Source organism: Xiphias gladius, chromosome 21, assembly GCF_016859285.1.
Source record: "Xiphias gladius isolate SHS-SW01 ecotype Sanya breed wild chromosome 21, ASM1685928v1, whole genome shotgun sequence".
NCBI lineage: Eukaryota > Metazoa > Chordata > Actinopteri > Istiophoriformes > Xiphiidae > Xiphias > Xiphias gladius.
The window spans coordinates 26,752,586-26,773,585 of NC_053420.1; the positions used below are offsets into that span (position 1 = coordinate 26,752,586).

Below are 21,000 nucleotides of genomic sequence, written 5' to 3' on the forward strand. Positions count from 1 at the left end.
CCCCCTTTTCATCCATGCATGAATCTGCCCTCTGCCTTGTGTTCTTCCTCTCTGTCTTGTGCTCTACCACTCCCCCTACAAAAAAAGAGTATCGATACATGTTTAACCATCCAAGAACACTCACTACAAGATAACAACTGTCACCTGCAGCAGAATTCATTAAAGCACTGGTAACATTGCAGCCGTGTAATGTAATTTTTATAACTGTATATTAATTCTTACAATATTTGGAGAGATTCCTAATGGACATTTTCTGTAATTAATTGCCAGATAGAGGCAGGGCTAGTGCGGCAAAGTTAAAAAACACAACCTGACATGGAGACTGGGAAAGAGAGTGCGGCGATGGGCCTGCTGGGACGGTTTCATCATCATGCCTGACCCCCCCTGCTGCTGGGAATGGCAGGAGATGGGGGGAGTGGGGAGGAGATAGACTCCTCTTCACAGTCAGAGATTTAATTGCACGCAGATTCCATTACCTCGGCACAAATGACACATTCTCTTCTGATCAGGGGGCATGGCAGCCACTGGCAGCATGGCTGGCAAGCAGCCAGACTATAGTGCAGAAAGTGTTCAGCCAATCAGGGCTCCCAGGGCAGACAGAGGTGAGCAGAGGGACAGAAAGACTACAGTACGCCAAAGATATTAAAAAACAAAGGAGGGTCACGAAGCAAAGCAGCTGACAGTGCAACATTCAGGCAGAGGGCAGTACGCTGTATTAACAGTCAAATATTGATGTCAAATTGTGTCAAATATTTAATAGATTTCAGGTGTGAAATTGAATTTAACTATTATTATTATTATTATTATTATTAATATTATTATTATTAAAGTTGGCAAATATTGGTGTTCCATTTATCATATTCATATATTTACAAAATACATAACACTATATTAGCAAAACCACATAATGTGAGTTTAACCTGAAAATACCCCTTACTTGTCATACTGTTATAGGAGTATACTCAAAAGATGCAAAGATTAGTAAGTACTGTAAAGCACAAAAAACCTCTGGCTTGCATTTTACATTCATAACCAAAACACCTGAGCTCATCACACACGTTGAGGGTGAAGATCTTTAAGCATTCTGGACGATGAATCATTATTACATAAAAACATTATTTGAAAAAGTAAAATTTTCAATTTTAATTCTAACCTATTAGGGCTGCAACTAAAGGTTATTTTCTTGATCAATTGCTGAATTGTTTTAGTCTATAAAATATCCCCAAATAGCAAAGAATTTCCAACATGGGTTCCCAGAGCCCAAGGAGATGTCTTAAAATAACTTGTTTTGTTCCCTAAATGATCCAAAACCCAAAGATATTCCAATAGTCATGTTTGAGGAAGCTAGAACCAGTGATTTATTGCAGTTTTTGCTTAAAAAAATGTGTTAAATAAATTGATTAAAATATAATTGCCAATTAATATTGCGTGTATCGATTAATCGACATTTATTGACAAGGACATCTTAAAACATTGTAAGGAGGTGAAAGTATGAGCCAGAAACGATCCATTTGTTGCCTATAAATGTAACTGTAGGTAAGTAACATTACTTCTGTTTTATCTGTATTGTGCAATAAGACAAGCGTGGCTAATATTTCTCTAAATCTTATCATTACATCATTTTCAAACAGGTACTTTAGTTAGCAGCGAGCTAGGGTAGTTAAAATGACCAACAGCGGATAAACAGTGAATCTCTGTCGGGTTCTTCTATTTAAAAATAAGAATATCACATCATTGTTTTAAGATAATTCATTTAAAAGCTCTGAATCGGGACCTCCGGGACTAAGGGCTGGGAAGTAGCTCTGATTGGCCCTGATGATTTTAAACTGGGATGAGAGCCATTTGCAAGAGCAGCCCCAGTCCTTTTTAAATCGCTGGTAAATATCTGACATGCTGGTAACAACTCAGGGGCCTGGAACCAGTCTACATAACTACAGTCCTGGAGTTTTAATTATACAAAATAACAGCAATATTATATCAGTATATCAGGAAAATCACAAGTACATATTTTCCCCACAACATTCAGTGCTATTCAGTACTATTATTTATCATTCATACGCATGCTCACTGACCTAAACAGCTGTACAATAAAACTAATGAAAAGCTCCGAATAAATCTGTTGCGATCTGCTTCAAACTAGTTATGGCTTGATACAAATAAGCCTAACAGTCAAACCGAACAGTGTTTTAGAGTAATTTCACAGAATAACAGCACACACATTACTGTTTGAAATAAGAGAAGGCTTAGTGGGAGGACTGCCACATACCCTGATCACTGGTGCAGGACAGATTGGCACTCCATCCCTCTAATCAGAATTCAGCTCGTAGTCTTGAGGGCAGGACCACGGGGGTTTCAGAGGACACAAACAGATCGAGAGAGAAAGAGAGACAGAGAGAGAGGGAGAGAGAGAAGGAAGGAAGGGGAAAGATACAACGATTACAAACAGGAAGTGAAAAGGTGGGGAAAGCCCCTACCCTGGTCCGCTGAGCCCACATGTACAGAAATGACATAAGAACTGGCAAAAGTAAACGTGATCGTCGTCAGCCACAAGTATTTGATACGTTATGACACACTGATTCCTGTTGGCATCTCCTGGCCTACACGCGTATCAAGCTTTCTTCTTCTATCTTTCTTTCATATCTAATCATGCAGATAAGCACATAATGTAAAATACTAAGATAAATGTTTGTATCACAGTAACTAGTCTCTATGATTCATTTCTAACCTTCACACAGTAAAGAGTCATAAAGTTGCCCTTTATTAACCTGAGAGAGCCCAGATAAAAAAAAAACATGCTGCATGAATTTCAAATAGATATATGAGATGTCACTCATAGTCAAAAAATGAATAGTACAGTGGCTGAATTGCATTAAAATAATTAAATTCTTACTACTACCGACTGCAGTAGTTACAATTTGTATATTTTTTCTACTTAAAGTTCCTCAATAAGAAAAATGAAATTATGTAAGAAAAAAATAAGAGTAATCACTGTCATATTAAATACATTACTGATACCACATTACAAAGATTAAATCACAACCATGCTAACAATATAAACGTGATGAGATGAGAAGTTTAACCACACTTACAGGCCACATAATGGTATGACACCAACAAAAATCAGAAAAGTCTGACTGTTCTGGAGAATGCATTCATGGTAACAGTGACCTACAAACCATGCATTGTTCTCCGCCTTAGTAATGCAACAAATACAGTGGGGTCCAAAAGGCTGAGACCACTTTCTCAATCAAGTGAATGGGAAAGTGGTCTCAGATTTTTTACATAAATGATCGATGACTCTTATCATTACAAAAACATCTGAAACAAGCTGGACATTTTGTTTATTCAAAAACCTAGTGTTAAGCTCAAAAGCATTCATCTGTAGCCAGATAAACAAGTGGAAAGATGCTAATGACTTCCAACATACGGTTCAGATCATGCAAATGAGGCAGCAGAATGGATGGCCTCTGGTTTTGTTCCTGTCACAGAAGTCATGGCTGCATGTGTGGCTTGTTGCCCCATGATACATGTGTGTATGACATATGTGGTTGTGTCTCCAACAGCAGAGCAAAGCAATCCAGCTCCCAGTTAATTGGCCCGCTCTATGAGAAAAGCGTGTCAAAAACCAAATCTATAACTCTGTTTCTGTGTGTAGCGGTGTATCTCTCCAACCAGACACAACAAACCACAGCCCCAACGTCCCAACTCCTCATAATTCACCAGTGTGGAATTCAACTAACCCCATTAGTGCAGCCGTTGTTTCCACAGCCTGTCCACATTCCTGGGCCTACCATCGGCCCCAGATAAGACCCTTCTGATTACTCGGTTGCATGCTTGTCATTACTCCCAAAAATATGTTGATCCCACAAGACAGCCCCCCCCCCACTCCCATGGATTTATGGCTGCACTTTGTACCTCCATGCCCCTCAAAAGGAGCTCGCTTTTAAAAGGTCCCCTCACTTTGGGATCAGCGACAGAGGGCACTCAGTGTCTTCAGCCAAGCTTGCTGACAATGTCTCCAGCATACAATTTACTCAAGCTTTAGAAGCTACTTGATGAAAAGATTCAGAAGAGATGGGATTTATGTGCGGTCTCACAAAATGGATGTTAAAATAGCATGGAATTGCATACAGTTAAGAGGTAGCTCTGATTTGGGGTCTTTATTGCAAATTAAGGAGAACTAATGAAAAAGTGGTTACATTTTATAGTGTAATATGTCCATAAAAAAGAGTAACAACCAAATACTTCAAGATATACTGCATGCTAAGACGCCAACATAAAGTTCAAAATTTTCACCTCCAACATTAAAGCATTATCACTTTGTGGCCTTTTGCATACCAGCTGCTCAACACTCAGCTCACTCCTACTCTGGAAACATGTGGTTGTAATCCCCATTTCACTCAAATTACAAACTATGTCAGTTTCTGAAGAAACACCACTTTGAGCCACTTTGCAGCATGTGTGTTAATTGCCACTCATTTGTGAGTTTCCAGGCAATCTAGACAGGTATTTGAAGCTGTCTGTCCTTGTTGAGTAGCATGAGTAGGGGCAGAATTTAGCACCCAGCAGGTGCCCTATGATGAACACCTGCTGCACCTTTGAAAACGTCAGGAAAAACACCTACAACATTACAAAATATTTGTTGCATACTGTTATTGTTGTTTGCTGCGCTTTAAGCCTTATCCCCCCTGATGAACATACTCGCCCTGACTGTTAGTCACATCAGAGCCAAACAATGACTCTGTATCAATAGAGCTGTTGGAAGCCTATATATAGAGCAGGGAAGTGAGATCCAATCACAAGTAGTCACTCGAAATGCATGTGGAGAGAGATTCTAATGCCAGGCGTTAACTGACCCACTATGAGCTGTGCACTTGTGATCGGATCACACAAGACGCATGTTAATGCCAAGTCTGAACAGGGCCTCTAACTACATATTATACTTGAGCAAGTTTGGCATTGGCTAAAAATTATTTCGGTAATTTTAGATGCAAAGTATTAATCAACCTGACTTTTTACTCACCTTCAACACCTAACCCACTTTTATATGCATACATGTTTTGGACCGAGTGCATCCACAAGCCACAAGTATATGCTGTTGTACAACCTTTATTCGTTTTAACATTACAATCCTCATTCATAAATACATTTCTGCAGCGCCATTATTCTCTTTAAGCATCTCATATTCTATCACTTGGTGTTGCCAAGGCTGTTTCATAAGAGATAGGCGCTAAAGCCAAATCTGAAAGTGCCATCTCTATGCTCTAACCCAATTAAAACAAAAAACAATTTTGGCACTCACCTCTATCATATCAAGAGGTAAGTGGCCCCTCTTCGCATGGGCATCACTGCTAAAGATACATGCATGATGCTTTAAATCTGTTTTGTATTTCGATGTTATGTTACATCCACAAATGACACAGAATAATAGGGAACTTGTGTAACCTATTCAGATCCATCAAAATTAAGGGAATCTGAGAATGAAAAAGGCGAAGGGCACAACACGCTACACATAAACAAGAAATTATATTCACAAAAGTCTACAGACCCAACATCCATAAAGACAGAGAGATGGATCTTCAGTGTAGTCCACCTCACACTCACTCAAGCAGAGTGAGAGCAGTGACCAGGTATTACAGAGACTGTGACTGTGCTGGGGGACATTGGTGCTGTATCGGATCAATGGCTTGACCCATTAAGTCACACTACTCCCAGTACCTCATCTAATAAGAGCTGGTCTTTGGGAACACCCCTAGCTGACCCATGCTGCTTGGGACAATTACAAGAGAGTGGTCTTTCAGGGCCGACGCCCACTTGACCCGGTAGCGTAAAGACACGGAGGAGATCCACATGATTTAAACTCCTTCCCAAGACGTGCTGACAAGGTTAGAGGGTCAACGCAGACATTAACAGGTCAGTGTGTGGCCCACTTGGGAACAATTACTCCCAGTCACAGCTAAGTGGACACTTGATTGAACACGACGGAGGCAGGACACACTTCCCACAGATAACAATTCCCAGAGCCATTTAGGATAAAAAGCCCTTGTGATACAGCCTTTATGGGCAAAATTCATCTTCCTTTTCCCTTTTAAAAGAATGTGAGAGTGTGATAGAGAGCCATTCTCTGGAAGAGATGAGTCTGTCAAAGCATTACCATTTTCTAGCAATACTAATAGCTGCTTATGACACAGAGACAATTACAAGGTGACTGGGAGAAAAAGCTAAACAATGGGACGAGCTGCTAAGATTTCATTTTTCATTTATGGAAAAAAATCTAAATTTTATGAAAGAAATAGTATTGTCTTGCAACGGATTAGAATTCTCACATTTTACTATCAGGTTCAAAACAACAGCAGCAAAACTAAACCCAAAGTAAAAGAAATTAACTGGCGACATGAATATAACATTCCCCAGTAAACCTCTCCTCTATAATTAACTATGTGGGTGCTGCAGTTTTTTGTATCGTTCAACCTTTAACCTACTGACAGTTTGACCTCTCTCCCACCACATGACTTAAACTTTTTCTCGAACATCTGGTGTCATGCATACACACAGCAACAAACACACTCACCACCTCTGAGTTGTTTCATGTCACAACTCACCAACAAATAGTTTGTTTATTGCATCATAATGCGTGGGTTTAACATATTCTGTAGAGAAGAACAAAACTAAACAGATGTTTGGAGGTAGCTACCACAGATAAAATAGCAAACTTAGTAATGTGCATCTCTGTGCAAAATGGTCACTCTTGTCCTATAGTCTCTTAGTACACAAATAGGGCTTATCGATTCGTGAACACATTTCGCCAGCATTTGCATAAGCTGTGCATTGTTTGTAGTATTGTTTCTTTTTTTCTGGGTCTTTGTTTATTTATTTCTCTGTGCTAGAAAATCAGTTCCACATTGTCCCTCGATCTGCAGCGGTGGCTGGTGCTGCAGCTGTTGGTTGTTAGTGGCTGGAGATGACAGTTCACCACTTCTCCAAAAGACACCCAGCCCAGAGACCAGCACAGCTGCAGAGCAGGAGGGAGACTGCAAAAGACATGGAGAGAAGGAGGCACTGCTCATCACTCTCCCTACTCCCTCTCTCTTTTCCGAGAGAACGAAGAAGCCCAACATTAGCAGTCCTGCAGAGAATCTCTCTCCCCTGTCTCTCTATCCCGCCCTACTCATTAACAGGATCTTTTCCAATTCATCTAGGACCCCTGAGATACAACCTTCCCAAAGTATTCAGCAAAGTGAAACAACATTAACCCATTTGCAAATGCAGAGTGCAAAAGCAACAGGCTCACGGGATGACCCATTGGTCGTTGTGGCAGTCAGCTTTATTCCCGAGGACCGTTTTGTAACCAAGTGGGGATCATGTGAATACCATCTGGGTACCACTTATTTAAAGCTGGCAGAAGTCCCGTGGCAGCTAGCCTGGCAATGAGGAGAAGGGAATAAATTGCATCATTTACTTAACATGCATTTACCGTTGTGCCCGTTAAAAGCCCATGACTAAATAATTTGTTTTTTTCGGGTGCCAGTTTCTGCTGTCATCCAATTTGTGTTGTATGCGCGACAAACAGATCGACTGTCAAAGGGGTGATAAAGGAGGTATCGAGATGTTAACCACATGAAATCGCATTTACTACCAAGTATATTAACAGCCCTCAATCCATTTACACCAAAGAAATCTCCCAGTGCGTTATGCACTGCACAGAACCCATAAACAGACAATAAACACATTGTAATTATAATGCCAACTCTTTAATTACGTGTGTCATTTGGGGATGGTCGAGCTCACTAATTGTCAGAGTGATGTGAGAGGACTGGGGGAGGCAAAAAGGAGATCAAGCCTCGGGCCCAATGAGCACCATATTCCCCTCTCTCCAAGTGTGTTAGAAGGCAGAAAATTCAATTGGCATGGTTCCAAAGAAGAACAGTCCAAACAGCCTTAATCAGCGGGGACAAACTCCATGCAAATCATTTACATTAGCACAAGTGAAGAGAGCAGAAAAATATCTACAGTTTCACGCCCAGAACATGAAAGCAAAGAAAATCTTTGCCTCCTGTAACCTTGCTGCCAGGTGTCCCTGTAAGAAAATGAGTAGTTTCAGGTGCCAGTAACCAAATCTTATACTATCGGAAGAGGCATAAAAGGAAAAAGGCACCTACATCCCTTACTTATCTGGAGGTAGAATGGAATGGATATTAAATGTGCTTTTGTCATTATTATTTTAAAGAAATTGTCTTTTATTTTACAAGGCAGAAACTACATAGAATGTGGATGACATGCTTTAATCTCATTATTAACGTTAACGGTAAACTTACTGCAGAACACTAAACTAACAACTAGAATTACCACCTCAAGGTTGTACGCCTCCGCCAACCAGTCAAGTTGCAGTTTACATCCATGTCTTTCCAGGCAAAGAAGTGCTATACAATCACCACAGTTTCAAGGTGGGCGCCCACGATAAGTGTCACCAATTCAGTATCGGAACAAATTTGAAATATGGTCACAGTTTCCCCTTCTGTTCCTGAGTTATGGCGTTGAATAATGGCCAGAATATTGTTTTTGCAGAAGATTATGATGTCAGAGCAAAGCTGAGCTTTGACTCTTTGGATATAAATTGTCATCACGTCATCATTTCATCCTATTCGACATTAGTGTGAAATTTTGTCATAATTAGCGGATGTATTCTTGAGTTATGGTCAAAAAAACTGTTTTGGAAGGTCACAGTGACCTTGACCTTTGTCCACCAAATTCTAATCAGTTCATCCTTGAGTCCAAGTGGACGTTTGTGCCAGAATAAAATTCCCTCCGGGCGTTCCTGATATATCACACTCACAAGTATGGGATGGACGTGGGGTCACGTTGAGTTTGACCTTTGACCTTTGTCCACCAAACTCTAATCAATTCATCCTTGAGTCATAGTGAGTATTTTTGGCAAATTTGAAGAAATTCCCTCAAGGTGTTCCTCAGATAATGCGTCTGCATTTGCGTTCCAAGAAAGGGACGGAGAGACAACCCGAAAACACAATGCCACGGCTGTCGCCGGCGTGGAGCCATGAAAAGCCCCACAGTTGGTTTTGTACATAGACAGCTGACCAAGGTCACTGTTTGGAATGGATATTGTGTATTCCCCTCCTGTTGGCTTTGATTAGACCACTTTGTCTTACAATTTCAAGCGGACAAATTATATATTATATCTGTTATGTTACATTATCTTATGAGGTACCTCCGTGAATACTTACAAACATATTCACCAAATTGGTGAGAACATAGTTTCTCTTCAATATAGCTCAGCACCTTTCTTTTGCACTGTGGTATTGCCTCCTTAAAGCCCCAACAAACCAGAATTAGCATATTAATTTATATATTAAGGTACTTATTGAAGCAACAACTGTTTGGAGCAGAGTGAGCATTAAGAGTGGGTGATATGGATCAAATTTTGTGGAAACTCTATTGTGAAACTGTCCATGAATAACGAAGGCTTATGACACCCACAGAAACTAAACTGATAGTAAGCTTGGAATAACGGTCTGGAAAAATTATGGATGACAAATTTATACAATCTCACAGTAATCAACACTTTGGATTACGGTGCAGGAGTGGTTTAGATTGTTCCTGGAAGCTACTGTAACTGTTGTCAAGCCAAGATCAGTACAGCTACTGTTCTCCATGATCAAGTGCTTCTCAGAGCCACACTGCAATTCAAGGGGGTTAGTAATAGAAGGCACCTTCCTTAGAAAGCACCTGACCACATGAAAAACAGTTACACAGTTTTTCATCTATTATCTTTAGCTATTCAAAGTTATTTTTAAATGTGAATAGAGACACTTCCTATGTACAAAAGACTGACTAAATGCGTGTCCTTTATGCATCCACATTGTGATAGGAAAGCTCACAGTAAATCAACATCATGCACAATTATCTACTATAATTTAAAGTGATAACCTTTATAAATATTAACTTTTACATCTACCTGTTGCTGACAAAACACAGGTAACATCTGTCAGCAACTATAATATCTGCTTTGGCAAGAATTTGTTTTTCCATGTTTCATCCAATGATCAGGAATGCCGTTGCTTATTTGTGGATCAGAGTCCAAACAAGAAGTGAATGGCCTTGGATAGCCTCCAGTATTAGCATATACAGTATATGGCAGTGGTGGACAAAGATAACAGAGTGAATTATTGTGAAACTGCCATAAGTACAGTACACCCTGAAAACACTTCATGAAATGGCATTTCTCAGATGAATCATCAAGCAAAGCAATGAGAAATGTCAGTTAGGCAATGAGAAACTGTCTCCACCATTGTTTACATATTGACTGGCACTATGTGGTTGGCCCTGATGAAAACAACACAGAGCCTCCAATAGCATGATCTCACTTGGTGGAAAAAGAGCTGTCACTGTGAATCTGGTATGAGGGTGTGGCATTGCAATCAATGAAGGTGGAGAAACACAAACAAAACAAATGTATTATTGGTTCCACAGGCATGAAATCATACATTAGCTAAGCTGGTTCGGTAACAGTCAATCCTGCACCAGTTACTCTACAATTTACTGCTCCAACTGTTCTCACCTGCATTCCTCTGTCTATGTGAGGTTCAACTGAACACTTCACTGTGCCCTGCAAGGTCTTTTACACAGCACTGCTATTGATAAAAGAGATCAGAGCAACTGGGAGAGAGAGGGAAAGTGCATGAAGTTTTCATCTACTATCCATCTCCTATTCTAATGCAGCCATTATGCTCTAAAAAGAGACTGCTCATCTATTCATTTTATGAGGCATTTAAAAAAAATGACACTGCAAGAGGGTTGGGCGGAGTGATTAAAATTCTTTGAATTAGTCCTTCAGTCACTGCATACAATTGTGTATAAAGTACACAGAAATGCACTCAAAAGCCTGGCCCGATTCCTCTCTGTACTAGGATATGAAAAGATTGATCTACTCATTTCTCACTGTAAGTTGTTTTCAGTGTGAGGAACTGATTGGTCAACACATTAAAAGCTTGTACATCATACACTCTATATACACAACATGAAACAGCTTTTAGAAAAATATCCAGTAACGCAGAACAGTTGATTGCTTAAACCGCTCCATATTTACAGCATTTACAACAGGTGTAGCAAATTTCCAACAAAAGGCTGAAAACAATAAATAGTGAATGGCTAACGGAAGCGAGCTGCAAGGAAAGCAACTTTGGAACATGATGTGCATGATGCAGGAGGCACTTTGATGTCACTTGTCAACGTCACTCCATTGCTCCTAGATTTCACAAACTCTGTGCTTGTGGACCACGTTCATATTGCAGGAAAACGCTGGAATAATGTGAATCATTTCAAGGCGATGGTATCGTTCATGTAAAAAATAAATTTAAAATAATAAATAGCTGAAATGAAAAATTAAGTTAGAAGTACACTTACAAAACATTGCAATTAATAACAATTAAAAGTAATTTCATCAATAATAAGACATCGCATTCAAAAATAAAAGATTTGACTACAGCCAACTGAAAGCACAATTCATGACCAAAAAGAACACATTTTAATTTACTAAAAATAAAGGAGAGAATAAATAGAATGTGGAGCAAATTTGGGCCCCTTTTACACACAAAAATGTGTTTAAACCATACATACACAACTGCTGACATGGGGTTAAACTTGTCATGCCTGTTCACAGAGACACTTTCTACTCAGATCACATTTAAAGCACAGAATTACATTTTTTCTCATGCTTTTTACTCTAGTACCTGGAACAAAATAAGTACGAAATAAAGTTTCAGTTCCAGTTTAGTTTCTCTCTTGATCACCCACTCAGACACTCTTTCTCTTGTTCTCTTTTTGTGTGTCTATCTTGGTCTTTTTTAAAACGACTAGTCACTTACATAAATGTCTTATAAGCCTTAATAACATTAAAACAAAATTTCCATCCCTAATATAAACGTGTGTTCACCCATTCATAAGAGAGCCGAGGACTATCAGGTTCATCAAGCTAAGTAAGTATTAACCCATTCAGATTAAGTGCAAATGCTGGTTTATGAAACAGATATTCAAGAGCTTATGTGTATGTTTATGCTCTTGTACAAAAGCTCATCACTGAACTACACAAGGTCACATTTTACACATAAGCTATGTGCCTGTTGTCACTGCCGCTGTCATGTCACCTGACTATCTGTGTGCGTGCGTGCGTGCGCATGCGTATTGTCAAGACGTAAAGAACATTGATCTTATGAAACAGGAGAATGCTATCAATACTGGGTTATTATGCAAAATGCTGCAGAAGTAAATCCTATAATCATGTTGTGCATACTGTACAAATTAACCAAATCTCATCTTATATGATCATATAGACTGATCTTGTACCAAACAATATTTTAGAATTTGTGTGAGGAGTGACAACTGTATTAAGCTGGCTATATGAACACAGCACATGCAGTCACTTCCACCATCCGTAATCACTGCAGTGAGATCCTGACAGTAACTTTGCAGTAGTGGCACAGTAGGGGGATACATTTCCCACTCACATTACAGAGCACAGATTTTCCCAGTTTCTGCTGCTGACCATATCAAACTCGCTGCTTACTACACGTCACACAGCAGACCTCCGTGCTTGCTGCTGTATGATTCTGGTGAGACCTTTGCAGGATCAGCGGCAACCACTGCGGCTGTCGCCTATGAGTCTAAAAGGGACTTTACACACATCCGCAGCCTCTGATGCTGAGCCACTCTGTGAAAGCCACAGATGTATCATACCTGACAAGGATCGCTGTGTGGATCTCAACTCAACACTTACTTGATAAACACGAGTCCCAATATACCGTGCGAGGTGCAACCCTATATAAATCCAAACATTACTACAAAGATTTTAAATGTAGTAGTCTTGTCATCAGGCTTGGCATTCTCTACCATGATTTAACTAATGCGTGCTAATAGCAAACTAGTGGGCTGGAGAAGACAATCCCTAGTCATAGCCATTTCTAGCCAGGGATGTGTTCAGCCAATTGGCTATAATAAAGAAAAATGATGTTTGGAAACTGGGCTGGGACTTGAATTCATTATGGCCTTTTGGCATTGAACTGAAATCTTAATTTTGAAATTGCTTCAGATAAAACAACATCTGAACACAACCTCATTCTTTACCTCTGGCAAAAACACTCTTGAGCAAAGTTAGTCAGAACATTATGCCATAACCCGAGTCAGACTTTACTGAAAGTAGCAAATGTTATCTACTATGGTTAGTTATAAATGTGAACAGTAAAGGCACTATTATCTGACAATGACCAAAATCTTCCTTTTCACCTACCTGGACAAAATGAAGATTGTGATGAAGAAGAATGAGTGAATGAAGCACTATATTGTTACTGATATGTCACAATATTTGAAAAAGTATTCCAAATATTTTGCTTTTGTTTTTTTTTAAGTGTTTTACAAGATTACACATTGTGACACATTTTGGCATAATTGTAATTGTTTAAAAATGAGAACTCCGAAGTAAAAATAGAATTCTGGCCCAGTATAATCAAAAAGATAGGCAGGAATAATACCCCGGAATTATCGACCAGCCTTAACAAAGTTAGAAATATCAACAAAACCAAATCAGAGTGCTTCTTTAATCACAAAAACAGTGACAAAGTGTTTATCTAGTCAGCACATGCAGCAAATGGTTATCCACACCATTTCCTTAAACACATAATTCCATCCAAGGTTTATCTATTGACTGAAATGATAAACAAAAAAAATAACTCCTGTGAAAATAACCATCTCCAACTGAGTGGTTTGGGAATGGAGCCCCACCCTGTTTACAAGAGTGAGAACAAAAAACAAACTCCCTCCAAGGAGCCTGGGCAAATGCAAGTCACACACTGCAACCAATACAGGCAAACAACAACAACTTCTGAGATCTACTGGGAGAGCGGGCTATCAAACAACAGCAGTGTGCGCACAAACAAGGTGTGCATCTCTGTATGTTTGAGGGAGTGAATTGGAGAGTGAGAGAAGAAAGCGAGAGTTGGTGTGAAAGTGGAATTGAGTAGCAAACAAAGTCAAATACCAACCCCACCACCCCAGTCTCAGGTCAACTGAATCATCAGGAGTCAGGGAAGATACCGTCACCACCTTCCACGAATAGCTCACAAAACCACATCAGTATGACTTCACCATGGCAAACGCAGTAGTTTGAGAACACTCTCCTTCAATATCCAGGGGGACTCTGACTGAAGAGGTAATGAATCTCAGTTAACAAGGCCATTATCAGTGAAGGAACTACATCATCAGAAGGGACTCCAGATCCACGAGGCCCTTACATCCACTGGCCTTTTAATGTTGCTATTAACAGCTCAGGTATACTGGTAACAATTGTACCAAAAACGGCACAAAGATAAAAGTATCATGCGTTTGATCCCATGCTGATTATCATCACAGTAAACAATGAGATTGTATAAGGGACACAGGCCCAATTAGCCATCTCTGCTCTCTGCTGTCAAGTGTTTAAACAGCCAGCTAGGATGATAATAGTAACCTGCATACTTTCATCTGTGCTCCAGACTCATCAGAGTGGTAGCACCTCTGCTGAAGCGCTGCTGCACTGCATCTTGGGTAATTACTGCTTCCCAATTACCACCCAGCTGGTAAATATATATCAAATAAACAAGCAACAACCCGTCAATTAGGAGCACCCTTTCATAATGGGGGGTTCAAAATGATGTTTTATGTACAAACAGAGGAACGCAGTGAGAAAAGGGAGCATTCAGCTTCAAAGTGAACTCTATCTGTTTAACGCAGTTAAGAGTACATCTGAACATAACCGTTGGTAAAATAATTAAATCACATGTGTTTTTGAGGCAATTAATATGCACCTTTAATTAAAAGTGTTTTAATTGCAAGGGCAAAATGGACAACATGGGAACAGTGCTGTTCCACCAAGAAAGGACTTAAAAATTAAACGTGGCCTTTTCTTCACAGATGAATGAAGAGGGACAGTAACATTGTTGAATTCAAAGGCAAAGAGAACAGCTGCAGTAACAGTCTGTCAACAAAATTTGCATTGCTGCTCTCTCCTCATCTCCATTACTCTCTCCTGTCTCTCCTCAAGCCCACGGAGCTGCCGGCTCAGATCTGAGTACTCTGATGGCTTATCACATAGCGAGCAGCCGGGTAAGCTGGAGTGATGCGCCCAAAAGACATGATCAAAGCACACCAACTTTCCACCCAGCAATGATGATGGAAGACCAGGCCCTGCCATGTTATGTTTCTTATTAGGCTGGGGCTGCCAACTGAAAACCCAGCCAAGAAGTCAAGGATGAGGCCCTTAAAGATCTGCTCCCGCAACCTTATTTTACATTAGAGTGCCTATTGCACTTCGTGGGAATAAAGTAGTAGTCTGTGACTTTCTCATATGTTCAATTCTCATACTGATAAAGCATGGTAATTATTTAATCTATGGCCAGATTATGGAAGCTTTTATCTTGCAGCTCCAAGCATCCAGTTTTGGATAGGTTTTAGAACCTAAAAACTTTGGTGCAAGTGAAGACTTTTCCAGCAGCATAGCGCTGATTTGTTTGGCATAAACAAAAGAACTTGATAGATGAAATGAACAGCCACCACAGCTGAACAGAAAGAGAACCACCACTAGAAACTAAAACTCCATACACAGACAAAGACAAAATATATCACAGATGTAACCACACTTGTTTGACTAATCAAACCACACAACTTGTCCTCATCAAAATATACAAAAAACCTTTACAAATAACTACTTTTGAACGGTGCTTCTTATTCTTACATTCTCAAGTCACATTGTCTATTTCAGGTAAATGTCACATCCCAACATCAGTGGAACATGCCACCTTTTCAAAATGCGTAGCACCATAAGACTTCGGGAATAGCTTCATTCCAACATAAGCTTCCCCAGGAACTCAACAGTCACCACATTATTTTTCCTCTTTGTCTGACTCTTCCAAAATTGCCAGGAAGCCAACTTATTCACGGAAAATTATAATGTTGTACAAAAAAAACACAAATATTATCGGGACCTACATCACTCCATAGTGACTACAGTTTTAGTCTGGAAGACAAATGAAAGAGATTATATACCATTATATTATATACCTGCATTATATACCTGTGTTTGAACATAAACATTTGAAAATACTGTGGAAGTTCGAACAGAGAGAAGAATCACTTACAGTTCTGAAATCAACTTTCACTAGTGGCTTTAGATTTTTCCCAAAGCGGCCAGCTTCACTTCCTTTCCATGCTGACCTGGAACGACAAACAAAACAACATGTGAGTATATCAGGTTATGCTTCTCAGTGTAAATATTCATCAATGCATGTTTGATAGAAAATTCCCAAAAAATGAGAGCCATGTCATCCATCAGGCCATCGAAGCCACATCATAAACAAATGCAGACTGACATACAGACCGGACAGCTGATAGAAACAGGTGCCAAGTTTTCGTCTGGCAGCTGAGCACAGCTTGTAACATATGGTTGAGCCCCTCATGTCTGGACAAAAATGTCTGTAGCTTAGCCTGCATCATTCCCAAAACATACAAGTGTTGTGCTACTAACAAATCTCTGATTTTAAGTTATTGCATATTAAGAGGCTTTTGCACTCACTCAAAAAGAGGACAGGATATCATATGAATAAAAATACAGTGATTAGGTTGCACATAATCCTAAGAATTTGGACAGAATAAAAGAAAGAAAAATGAAAGTAAATCTGCATTTAGTCTACCAGCGACACAATTCCTCCCATTAATTATCACAGAAGTTTCTAAACTAAGTCGTTTATTTTATTTGATCAATGTGTTCAGATCTGTCAGAATACAAAAGATGTAATAAATAAATAAATGTATGCATCTTGTTAGAATGTTAATACTGAATAGGTTTCAGAGTTTCACTGTACTCTCTACTAAAGGTGTCACATCGCATTGCAAACCACACCGCAGCGCAACACCAACTCCCTTTTTTTAATCTTTTGTTCCAAGTCCTTCTTCATCTTCTTTGAGAAGATTCCATCAGCGACACACTCAGTAAAATCATCTTTTTCCTGCTGTGTTCTCAAGTAACAGATAAGTATTCAGAAACACATCACAAACACACTAGATTAAAATACAAGGTAAAATGGGGGGATATTACTATTAATTTGCTTATATAATCAATTTATCAATGTTAAGGGACTAAGCAAAATACTTTTACGGGTACCATTCTCCTATTGATCGTCTACTGATATTGTAGAGGTTGTTGCAAAATGTAATGCAGCCCATTTAGCCTAATCCAAAACTAACTATATGAAAAACAGGCCAGTTGTTTATTAAATTATAAACACTACTTTAATCTAAAATCAGCACACCAATGATTAATTCGAATGCACCAACTTGACAGATAGAATTGATACTTTGATATTTTCCAACAATGGACGATCTGTATTCCACTATTGCAGTGTATTCCTGAAACACAACACCAGTAGTAAATTCATTTTGTAACTCAAGTTAATTGATTGTAATTGCATGCTCCCTCTCTTCCCATGCAGACAGATGACATTTTTTGTCAGCATCCCTCCATTTATTAAGGACAGATGACAGTAGAAGACAGTAATTAATGACTGCATGAGTTAATGGCCGTCCTCAGCATTTTGCAGTCTCCATAGAGACTGAAGAGCTGCACAGAGCTCACCTGAAGCTGTCCACGCTCTGACCAATCGCCTTCCCTGGCCTTGAGAACCGTCTGCCTGGGCACGCCACAGGGGCCGGGACACACTAACCTTTAGCCTGGAAATATTGTTCTGCCTTCCTTTGTTATCACATCCATTCATGTAATACAGCACTAATGAGCGCGCTGCCCTCATATTCATTTTGCCAGTACTCTTCCCCTTTGTGTTATGCGAATCAAACATGCAAAAATCACATGACAAATTCATTTACCAGAAAATTCCCTTTATTCATCTGTCACTTGTCTTGCTTTGTGTAAATGTTTCAAGCAACTGGTTTGAGGGCGTCTCGTATCTGAAATCAAATGAAGGGTGAAGCCGGCAAATAAATCCGAAAGAAAAAAAAATAAAAAATACAGCAAATGCAGAGCCTTATTCCCACACTGGACTGAAAATAACTCTCCTTATCATTCAGCTTCAAGCGGGGGTGCACAGTCAGTTTACAGACCCTCCGTACCCAGCGCAGGGTATTTCAATGTGTGTTCACAAATACTGAGCCGTCAGATGAAAGAGAAGGCCGCTCCACTCAGGGATGGGAGTCCTCACACTGAATGCATGAGTGACTGATTACTTTCTTACTAGTTGAACCTCAACTCTCTACAAAGAAGAGCCTTAGCCCGAGACTGAAGAGGCCAAACTAGAAACAAGGGCTTTCCAAATAACACAAAATCACAGATTGGTGCATTAAGGATCTTGCGTCATTACAATGCATTCAGCTGCTCTTCCTCAAATCTCAAGCTTTTTTACTGTCCTCCCTGCCAACTGAATTTATTCAGTTGTTGTACAGGGCAGATAAACCACAGTCATTCTTGAATCTAGAAGCAGACACGGGGGACAGTGTTAGGTTGTTCCCATCAGAATCAAATGAAGGCTGAATGTGTGTAGGTAATAGCCGTGTCAAACGGCGAGCCTGGAAAAGTTGCAAAGAAAGTTCATCCTGTGTTTTAAAACCTGGGTCAGCATTTGTGAAGGTCCATTTCTGCATAAGTGAGCATACAAACCCCAGTGCCTGTTCAAATAGTCTGCAGCTCTCTCTCAGGCAGCTCATGACAACAGCCCAGCAGCAGCACTGTTTGATCTCCAATGTTTTCCTTAATCTGGGTTGTCAAGGTTCGCTTGTTGGAGGCTGTTTACTTTACTTCTCCTACAAAAAAGTGTTTTTTTCCCCTCAGACAATGACTAATCCAAAGACCAAGAAGGAGGGAGCACTGCCAGCAATGGTTGTTAAAGCTGCAGTTTCCCTTTTGTAAATTTTCTGATGGTTTTAGTCCTGCTGTTGCCAGCTGCCGATTTACTGTATAAAATATTAGGGTAATATTTCATTCTTATACGTGTGCTAGTCACTCTCAATATACCTACATAATTGTATCTTCTTTATAAAATTGCTGAAAATATTTATACTGTCTGACTTTACAAATTGATAATACATTTGTGTAGATTAAGTACGACACATTTGTTTACACACACATACATACATACATACACATTATATATATATAAATAAATTTAAAAGCTGCACAGTAAAATGTATTATCATATTGGTTACTAGTGTCCATTTGTCTGTAATACACCTGCTCTAAAATGCTAATTAAAACACGGAACACATCTAAAGTATTTTGAATAGGCTATATGTTTACTTAGCAAACTATTTTTACTTACATTTGGACAGTGCATTAGGGTAACACATCGTCAGCAAAAAAGAAACAATTTACTCCACTTACACACTATGGTATCAACAGGTAATTAATTGTTAATTTTAAAAATAAGCTCTATTTTTCAAGACTGATGATAACGCGTTCCACATCTTCAGCCTATTACAGTATAGAGTGTGTCCAACTGTAGCCCACACCATATCTGACTGAATAAAACCACTAAGTTCAAACTTTAAGCAAACCAAAGATACAGTTAAATAAAACATAATGTTAAAAAAAAAAAAAACTTTAATGTTGAGGTCACAGCCATAATTAAAAAAAAAAAAAAAAAAAAAAAAAATCAATTAACGCAAATCCTTTGTGTTACCGATAACTATGAGGTGAATATCCGCTTTTAAACGTATTGTGTGCAGCCACACCAACACAACAGCCTCCAGTAACGCAAATGATGCACAGCCAAATAAAAGTAGCACTGCTTATTAGCTGAGGCGACAGCTCGAGGAACTTCACGTTGGGCAGTTGCAATGCCTTCCTCCGGTCTCTCGGAGTTTGGGGGGGACAGCTAACACGTGGGGGGAAAGCTCCTTCCCTGGTCTTACTCCAAAGAAATCACGGCACTCAAACTTCCCTTTCGCCGCGTAAAGTTAAAAACTTTCACGCCATTATCCTCAACAGGTCACGCTGTAATTACGGACTGTCAACGGCTATCGCCGATCAGCACTTTATAACCATCTAGCCCTCGTTGTGAAAATACTTCTTTTTTTTCTTTTTTCTTTTTTTTCCCGAAAGGTGCATTTCCCCCCGGGGTCTCACGAGTAGCCTCGACTAAGTTAGAAACCGAACTTTCCTAAAAAGTAGAGGGTACAACACAAGACTTGTAACAGCCGCTCGTTACAGTGACACTGAACAGCGCTACCGGCCACCCTGTACGACAATACTACAGGTGTTTGTTTACTTGTTTATTTCGCCATTTGCAACAATTACAGAAAACAGCACCAAAAAAAACCCGAAGACAAACTCTGCGTGTGTTAGTGTGTGTGTGTGTGTGTGTGTGTGTGTTTGTCTGTGTGTGCGTGTCCGTGTGTATTTGAGTGAAGCAGCAGCAGCAGCAAGTATCTAGATACGATACAACAAAGCTAATGTTAACAGTATGATAATAGTGAAACTTACCAGAAGGTAAAACGCTTTACAGCAGCTAACAGGCGCACGCGGAGGGTACCGATTCGCCAGTGTGAGATAACGAACCCGTGCACGCGAGCTTGTGTACCGAGAACGCGTGCGACAACAAATCACACCGTAAACACCAACAATATTACTCCGCCCGCCCTGATGTCGGCGGCGAGGTGGCGGTGGAGGTGGGGGGACTAACTAACTAACTTAACTACAGGGAGAAAGAGATAATCTTACCGAGGGCGTCGAAAAAGGGCGAAATCTGGAGTTTCACACTCGCTGCCTCCCAGTCTGCCTCGTAAGGAAAGGCACGAGCTCCTTTCTTAATGTTGTTATTAGATTTTAACACGCCGAGAAAAGAAGGAGAAAAAAAAAAAAAAAGGAAGAATCGCGGATTTGGATGTTGTTGTTTTGATGTTCCAAGTCCGTGACGTCATATCCACCTGCTGGGTAAACAACGTTCATTGCATTGC

The 21,000-nt window shown here is 39.8% G+C and overlaps 1 protein-coding gene across 4 annotated transcripts in view; it reads right to left on the reverse strand.

Annotated features, from left to right (window-relative positions):
* foxp1b (forkhead box P1b) overlaps positions 1 to 20,638 on the reverse strand; it is a 150,061-nt gene extending 129,423 nt beyond the window's left edge. For 3 of the 4 annotated variants that reach the window (XR_005709800.1, XM_040159144.1, XM_040159140.1), the window contains exons 1-3: positions 20,528 to 20,638; positions 16,179 to 16,254; positions 2,267 to 2,328 (exon numbers count right to left, since the gene is read on the reverse strand). The gene's annotated coding sequence lies outside the window, so the exon portion shown is untranslated. The remainder of the gene's footprint in view (positions 1 to 2,266; positions 2,329 to 16,178; positions 16,255 to 20,527) is intronic. The other variant, XM_040159141.1, reaches the window with a different exon arrangement.
* Positions 20,639 to 21,000: the final 362 nt, after the last annotated feature.